The following is an 8,293-nucleotide window of genomic DNA, read 5'->3' as shown; positions in this document are numbered from 1 at the left end:
AAAAGTACCGGTTTGGCACCGGTATCGGATAAAACCTAAGTTTTGGAAGTTTGGAAGTTGGAAGTTTCAGTTATGGCTGTTATGGTCTTTAAAGTGGGTTTAAGTTGCTTTACCCTTTTTTCATTAAATATGTCTTACAGCCTTTAAAAGCCTGTGGGTGGTCTCCCTCTTGATTGTCACTTCCTATGAGCTGGGTTGTGACAAAAATAATAAACAACCTTATGTGGCATTTTGTGAATTTTGTGCCATTTCATTTTAGTTGGGTTTATGTGGTGAGTATAAAGTTTTATAGAAATCCCTAAAAAGTTGTGTTTTCTGTCAGGGTCATATATTGTGTTCCCAATATTTGCAAAATTTTGCGAGAAAGTGTTTATACCACAAATTCAGTTTTTTAAAAAAAAAAAAAAAAAAAATTCATTTAATTCTAGGGTTTGGTTTTTTTTTTGCATATTTTGTTCTGTTCTGTTCTCACATAAGCTTCTAAGCATTTGATGGTTTGATGTTTTTTTTTTATAATGTCTCAATATTTTTGTTTTCTTTTTTTTCTTTTTATGTGATGAGAAAGAAATTATTTTACTTCTCATCACAGCTTTTCCTGCTTCCCAGACGGTCACAGCGCAAACATACAGAGAAAAATAACCATTCTTTCATACCTGGAGAGAAGCCACACAGAAACGTGAACATGCAAAGAACAATCTCAAACTGGAGTCAGACTCTGGACCTTCTCCCTGTAGACTGTGGTGACGGTGCCACCCTTGGTTGCAATCATAAACAGCAATTGTTTATTTGATACATGAATGATACATAAATGTGAAACAATTTGATAGGTTTTACTCAATTTTATGTTACATTTTAAATTACATGATCTCAATAGAATAAATAAATCAAGAGTAAACTTTCACTTAATGTTTTTGTAACTGTAACAACCGTTCTGTGTCTGTGACAGCGAAAATAATAAATAAATTAAATTCAGTGGTGGTTCCCTTCAAAGCTCTGCATCATTTCTGAGTTTTTTTTATTATTAATCACAAATACTTCACAAAATTTTACACCAAATTTAATCAAACGGCCGACTTCAGCTTCCGCCGTTTAATTCTACTCTTTGCTTTCGCTCGCTCCCTCCTGCTGTTGTCCAAAGTCATCACACACACTACCATCTCATGTTGCTTAGCTAACTTCTCCCTGACACCACCATACAATCTATCAGATAATACCCTCTGCATAAGATGTAGTCCTGTGTGCTGTTTTGCAGTAAGTGTGAAAAAGGGAGCAGCCGTACCTCTGTGTCTGTAGTTTGTCCTGATGGAGTTATTAACTGTTCTGTGCACTGAAGAATAACCTGCAGCTGGATCGCTCTCAGTCATAACACGTCATGTGACTGATACAAAACTTTTGTTTTAGGATAAAATGTTGGGCTTTATAGATTAGAGCTGCAAACATTACGCCACAGCTCATCTTCTCTTTAACCTGAAGTGACTGTAACACCTATTGCTATATTATGCTATATTAACTGGCAGGAGGGGGTCAGTCTAAGAGAGACATGTGGCACTCAAAAACCCTGAATTCAAATCTATGGCAGACAGCAACAGTAAAGATGGTTGCAGAGGCTGAAATCCCATGTGTGAAAAAGGGTTTTTAAAACCTTATATTTGGGCAAAGTCAGCAAACGTTAAAAAAATGCTTGATGTCAGATTTGACTGCTGATCCTATACATGCAGTGTTTATGTCCTGGTGACCATTCAAATAAAAGACAGTGCAGATAATGCTTCATAAAGATTTACCAGTGCAGCATTTCATGATGGCTGCAGAGTGATTGGATCTGCTTCTAGAAGGAATTTCCTGTGTGACGCCAAACTGGATTACCTTTAAAATGTTTTATTAAAGACAAACAAACTTTCCACTTCATCCTGAGCTCTACATTCAAACCGGTCCAGTGCAGCTGTACAACTGTAAACACACACAGAATATGATTTAATAAATAATATAGAGAGGAGTGCAGGGATGTGTTTGGCAGCCAGCTGGACGTCACTGGGTAGACTGGTTAAGCTGTGGTGAAGGTGTGTGGCTCGGCTTCAGTGAGGAGTAGATGACGGCTGGCTCTGGTGGAAGATCTGAACACAAACACACAGATTACAGAAAGTTTAGATAAACATGAAAAAGGCCTGCATCAGCTCTGTTTATGACAGCAGAGATATTCACTGACTGATGTGAGCAGGAGCAGGTTAACACTTCTCTTCCTTGGAGCTGATAACACCTTCATATGACCACATTACTCTCTCTACACTGCACAAAGACCAAAGCGCTGTAATGTTTTCAATATGGTTTTCCCAGTGTCTGCTGCTGCAGGCTGAGATTTAAACTTTTTAAAATTTGATTTAGGGTTGGACCTTTGAAGAGGAGCAGCTGTACCTCTGTGTCTGCTGTTTGTCCTGACGGTGATTTCTCCATAAGTGATGTCAGCTGTTCTCTGCACTGCAGCTGAATCGCTCTCTGCAAAACAAGACAAAGTCATGTGAGAGATGCAGTACTTTGTGCTAGGGTGAGATAAAGATGGAGTTTTCATGAATTAGAGCTGCAAACATGAGGCACATTCTTCACAACGCATCCTCTGTTTAACCTGAAGCCACTTGAACACCTCTGCTCAGTTTAGCTCTCAAAACAGGAAGCTTAATGACCACAAAGCTGCTCATGTGTTAAAGCGATGCAACTGTTTACACCTCTTGTAAAAGAAACCTTTTTATAAATGATTTAAAATAAATGTTTTTACCTGACTGGCACAGCATCACCATAGAGCTGCCCTGTGCTCATGTGGTACACAGAAAACATAAAAGCTTCTGTTCACTGTGACAGTCAAATGGACAAACTAAGTTTTTTTTTAACTTTTTAACCTCTTTTTTTAAAGTTATCTGCAGTTAAAGGGATTATATTGCTGTTAACATCATCAATTAACATCTTCAGTTCTGTCTCATGTCTTTTTGTTCATGCCACTGCCTCATTCATGCCTCCCTGTCATTCACACACATGTATTCTGTCTTGCTTCTGCTGACTTTCACTCATCTTCTCTCCAGAGCACACCTCCACCTCTCCAGCCTGTCTTCTTCCTGCACCGTGCTCTCACTATAAATCACAATCCCATCTGCAAACATCACATAGAGACTCCTGCCTGACCTCAGCCTGTCCGTGACATCACAAACAAGAAGGGGCTCAGAGCAGATCTCATACATGTCCTGCTCCACCCTCACATACTTATCTGCCAATATTGACCTGCTCATGCAGTACCACAGTTCCTCTCTTGGCGACCTATCACATGTTTTCTCTAGAGCCACAACAACACAGCCCAGCTCCGTCTAACCTCCTCTGTCTTCTCCATCAACACTGTGTCAAGAAAGATTCTGTGGAAGCGTGAAGCCGTACGGCTGCTTGTTGATCAACACCTCTACTGATCTCTCTCCTACACATCTCCACATGTATGTCATCTGGACTAACAGCATTTCCACTCCTTCATTTCCTCTGCACCTCCTGATTCACTAACCATCCTCCATCCACCCTCTTCGGTCTGCAATGTTCTATAGTTCCTCTCCTCAAAGTGCTACTTCCAAATCAAGCATGCTGATCAAAAAGAATGGGAAAATGCCACTGCCAGTGTTACAACAAAATAAACTCAATTTTAAAGAATACTGGGGTTCTGCATGACAGTTGAGAAGTCATCTCTAAACAGAAATACGTTCAATTTTTCCTCTTATATAATTTGTTTTTTAGTTTTTGTGTTTGGACACCTGCCTGAGCACCAAGAAAGGTGAGCACAGAGGTTTTCTCAGTGTTCTAAGCATGTGCAGTGGACTTTGTGCAAGCAGCTTTGTAATCCAGCAGTATGATTACTCACACCGTATGCTAACATATGATATTTAGTATTAAGCAAAAGTATAGAAAGTATTTAAAGACTGTGACAGCACTGAGCAGCTCCTTCAGTGGGAGACTGCGGCACCCACGGTGTGGGACGGAGAGATTTCGCAGGTCTTTCCTCCCCACTGCTGTCAGACTCCATAATAAAGACTTTAACTGATCAAGCACACACATCCATACATATGCAATAATACTAAGTGCAATAATCCTTTCTGTCATCGTTGTATTTTTACTCAGTTGTATTTTGTATTTGTATTCTATTTTTATCTTATTGTATATTTATTTTATTTTATTCTATTCTGTACAGTTGTGTACTGTATTTATTCTTATTGTATTCTAATTTTTGCGTCATAACTTTTGCACTGTCCACTTCCTGCTGTGACAAAAACAAATTTCCCACGTGTGGGACTAATAAAGGTTATCTTATCTTATCTTAAAATGATAAATGTTGGCCTGATGAAAAATCAGCACATGTTTAAAAATCTCAGCCATCGACGTCATGGAGCCTCTTGTGGAAAGAGCAGAGGACTTTTAAAGCATTTCTAACAGGAAACTTGTCGTACCTCTTTTTCTGTTTGACTCGTCTCGACCATCGGCTGAAGTTCTTCTCACTGATGAGGAGGTAGCAGCTGCTGCAGGATCTCTGTCTGCAAATACCACAGATTTCCCTCTGATAACACAATAATTATTGTTGCTGCTGGTTTGACAGCTGGAATATGAATATTTATAAGAATAATGGAAAGTGAATCAAACATTTTAGTCAGTAAAGCTGGAATAAAAAAAACTAATTCTTTCTGAAAGCTGCGGTAAAAGGAAAAAAAAGCTTTTCTTTTTTTAGTCATAATACAGGAAACTGGACGCCAGCAGAGCTACTCACATCAAAACTTGTGACCACAAAGTCTCATCATTGAGTAGATCAAAGTACATCATTGCAATCAACACAGGAAGCATAAACTAACTAAACTAACTATCCGAATGTAAAAGTATATTTACAAAAAAAAAAAAAATCACAAAATTATTATTATCATATGCATGAGGAGAAAATGATGCACAAATACAGCCTGTAGTTTATCTTTAATTTAACCCTCAGGTAGTAATGTGAAGGTCTGTGGCTCAAATCGGTCCTCACAAAAATAGAAGTGCTACACTTCCTTTGAATCATGTGTTTTTGTATGTATCTAAAGAACAATTCACCCCATAATCACACCTACATACGTTTGGTTTGCAGTGCTGCTTCTGCTTAGATTAGTATGACTAACACATTGATCTAATTCAATAAAATGAAACTAACTTTCAGTCACCTTTCAAGCCTTAAGCAGAGAAAACCAAATATGATTTTGAGGTGGACTGTCCCTTTACATGTTAAGTGAGGGCAGAATGTGTGTCTCACCTTCAGGTTTCCTCTGGACACATCGTCTCACCTGTACAACCAGTACAACCAGCAGCAGCACTCCAATTATGGAGGGAACAAGGGCCAGCACAGCGAGAGGAACAGAGGAGTGCTGAGGAGTAGAGGAAAATGAGGAGGAGAGGGAGGCAGTGGAGGCTGATGGAGGAGGAGAGGTGGAAGAACCTGGAATTAAAGAGAAAACGGGATCTTTGTGGTGAGTTTGAATTACTTTGGAACTAAACTATGAATAGAAACAGAAGCTTCACCTGTGACAGTGATCCAGCTGGATGGAGACTCTCCATGACCGCTGATGTCACACTTGTAGAGGCCTTCATCAGACCTGGAAACATGCTGGATGGTCATGTGACCTGTAGGCTGCTTCCTGATGAGGGAGCCATCTTTATAGAAAGCAGCTGGGAGGTTGGAGGGAGTGGTCTCTGTTTTACAGAGCAGAGTGACGTCATCTCCCTCCATCACAGGGAGGACAGGACTCTGCAGGATCACTGATCCACCTCAACACAGAGACAAACTACAGCATTTCATCCATTTACACACAGCTTCATCAACACTAACTCCACACACTCAGCTTACCAGCGACTGTCAGGTTAACCATGTTACTGATGGGACCCTCTCTGGACTCACACCAGTAAACTCCACTGTCCAATGAGAGGGTGGCACTGTTGTTACATGAAGAACCAGCTGGTGTTCCCCATTTTCCACATTCAGCTCCGGTGTCTCTGCTTGTGTTTCTCCTCAGAGTCCATCCAGCAGAGCTGTCGTCCTCCTCACAGCTCAGAGACACAAAGTCTCCTTTGAGGAATTGAAAGGTGCTGGGACTCACAGTCAGACGAGCTGTGGGAGAATTTATTGTATCTTGAACAAAAACCTTTTTAAAACATTGTGTATTTGAGGTGAACTGAAGCTTATTCAACAGATAATGCGCACTCTGTGCATGTCATAAACTAAAGCTGGTTGGTAGATTTTGCTGCCTTGATGTAGCTCCTAGTTCATCATCTGTTTGAAATATCACAAATGATCTCCACAGTAGTCTTTTTTTCTGATTGGCTGCCCTTCTGAAACATATAGACAGTATGAACAGCAGCATGGACCTTCCTTTCGCTTGAACCTTCTGGTGATGGTTCTCTACGTACACACACACAAAATAAGGAACTGACTGTATTTTAGTGGTGTTATCTTTAACTAGTCTAAACCACTGATTTTCACTCAAATATTAAACTGAACCACATTTTTTTAATGATTGAAGTTTTACTGGATTTTTAATTTTTGTTGTTTTTAATTCTGAGCTTCCCCTAACACACACATCTGGGACTAATCTGTCTTTTATTGGTCAGAGATGCTCTTTGGGTCTGCTTACGGGTTTACGGACGAGTTTACGGACACTGTCACCTCCTATATCCACTTCTGTGAGGACAGCATTGTGCCATCACGCACCAGGGTGAGTTATAACAATGATAAACCCTGGTTTACTCCTAAACTCAAAAAGCTGTGGCTGGAAAAGAGAAAGGCGTTCAGAAGCGGAGACAGGGACTGCTACAGAGAGGCCAAGTACAGGTTCACTAAAGAAGTGGACGTTGCTAAACATCAGCACTCTGAGAAGATGCAGCAGCAGATCTCAGAGAATGACTCGGCCTCTGTGTGGAAAGGTTTTAGGAATATCACCAACTACAAGCCTAAAACCCCCCACTCCACTGATGACTTGCTCTTAGCCAACACCCTTAACGACTTCTACTACCGTTTTGACGAGCCATCAGGCAGCCTTCACACCTCCAACGACCCCAACAATAGAGGCACTTTGGACACTCATTCCCCCACCTCTCCCCCCTCCATAGAACCATCACCACCTTCAAACTGTTCACCTGCAACACCCGCCCCCTCACCCCACACAAAAGAGGATTTCACACCACCTCCTCCGACCACAACTCTTCATATTCATGAAGCAGATGTGAGGAAGCAGTTTAGGAGTCTGAATGCTCGGAAAGCTCCCGGCCCAGACGGTGTGTCTCCTGCCACCCTCAGACACTGTGCAAACAAGCTGGCCCCAGTGTTTTCTGGCATCTTCAACTCCTCACTGCAGGCATGTCATGTGCCTGCCTGCTTCAAGTCCTCCACCATAATCCCTGTCCCCAAGAAACCTAGGATCACTGGACTAAATGACTACAGACCTGTGGCTCTGACATCTGTGGTCATGAAGTCATTTGAGCGCCTGGTTCTCTCCCATCTCAAGACCCTCACGGCCCCCCTCCTGGACCCCCTGCAGTTTGCATACAGAGCCAACAGGTCTGTAGATGACGCCATCAACATGGCCCTACACTTCATCCTGCAGCATCTGGACTCCCCAGGAACCTACGCCAGGATCCTGTTTGTGGACTTCAGCTCTGCCTTCAACACCATCCTTCCAGACCATCTCCGAGGCAAGCTTTCCTAGATGAATGTGCCTGATCCCATCTGCCGGTGGATCACTGACTTCCTGACGGACAGGAAGCAGCATGTGAGACTGGGAAAGAATGTCTCGGACTCCCGGACCATCAGCACCGGCTCCCCTCAGGGCTGTGTTCTTTCTCCTCTGCTCTTCTCCCTGTACACCAACTGCTGCACCTCCACCCACCAGTCTGTCAAGCTAATCAAGTTCGCAGATGACACCACTGTTATTGGGCTCATCTCGGACGGGGATGAGTCTGCCTACAGGAGGGAGGTTGAACGTCTGGTGACCTGGTGTAGCCACAACAACCTGGTGCTGAATGCCCAGAAGACAGTGGAGATTATTGTGGACTTCAGGAAGCACACAGCCCCACTCCCCCCCCTCATCCTGACTGACACCCCCATCACCTATGTGGACTCATTCCGCTTCCTGGGTACCACCATCGCCCAGGACCTGAAGTGGGAGCCCACCATCACCTCCGTCATAAAGAAAGCCCAGCAGAGGATGTACTTCCTGAGGCAGCTGAAGAAATTCAACCTGCCAACACGGACGATGATGCA

General features: G+C 42.4%; 1 long non-coding RNA gene across 2 annotated transcripts; it reads right to left on the bottom strand.

Annotated features, from left to right (window-relative positions):
* Positions 1–1,859: 1,859 nt before the first annotated feature.
* LOC113013405 (uncharacterized) lies at positions 1,860–5,438 on the bottom strand. Of its 2 annotated transcripts, XR_003270826.1 has the most exons (4): positions 5,294–5,438; positions 4,467–4,550; positions 2,410–2,490; positions 1,860–2,111 (listed from the first exon to the last, which is right to left on the bottom strand). It is a non-coding gene; the product is annotated as an uncharacterized LOC113013405 (long non-coding RNA). The 2 variants fall into 2 exon arrangements; XR_003270827.1 differs by lacking the exons at positions 4,467–4,550; positions 5,294–5,438 and adding an exon at positions 2,768–3,059.
* Positions 5,439–8,293: the final 2,855 nt, after the last annotated feature.

The sequence above is a fragment of the Astatotilapia calliptera genome, chromosome 3 (assembly GCF_900246225.1).
Source record: "Astatotilapia calliptera chromosome 3, fAstCal1.2, whole genome shotgun sequence".
Lineage (NCBI taxonomy): Eukaryota > Metazoa > Chordata > Actinopteri > Cichliformes > Cichlidae > Astatotilapia > Astatotilapia calliptera.
Note: the sequence above shows the minus strand (reverse complement) of the source record. Positions and strands in the feature narration are given on the sequence as shown.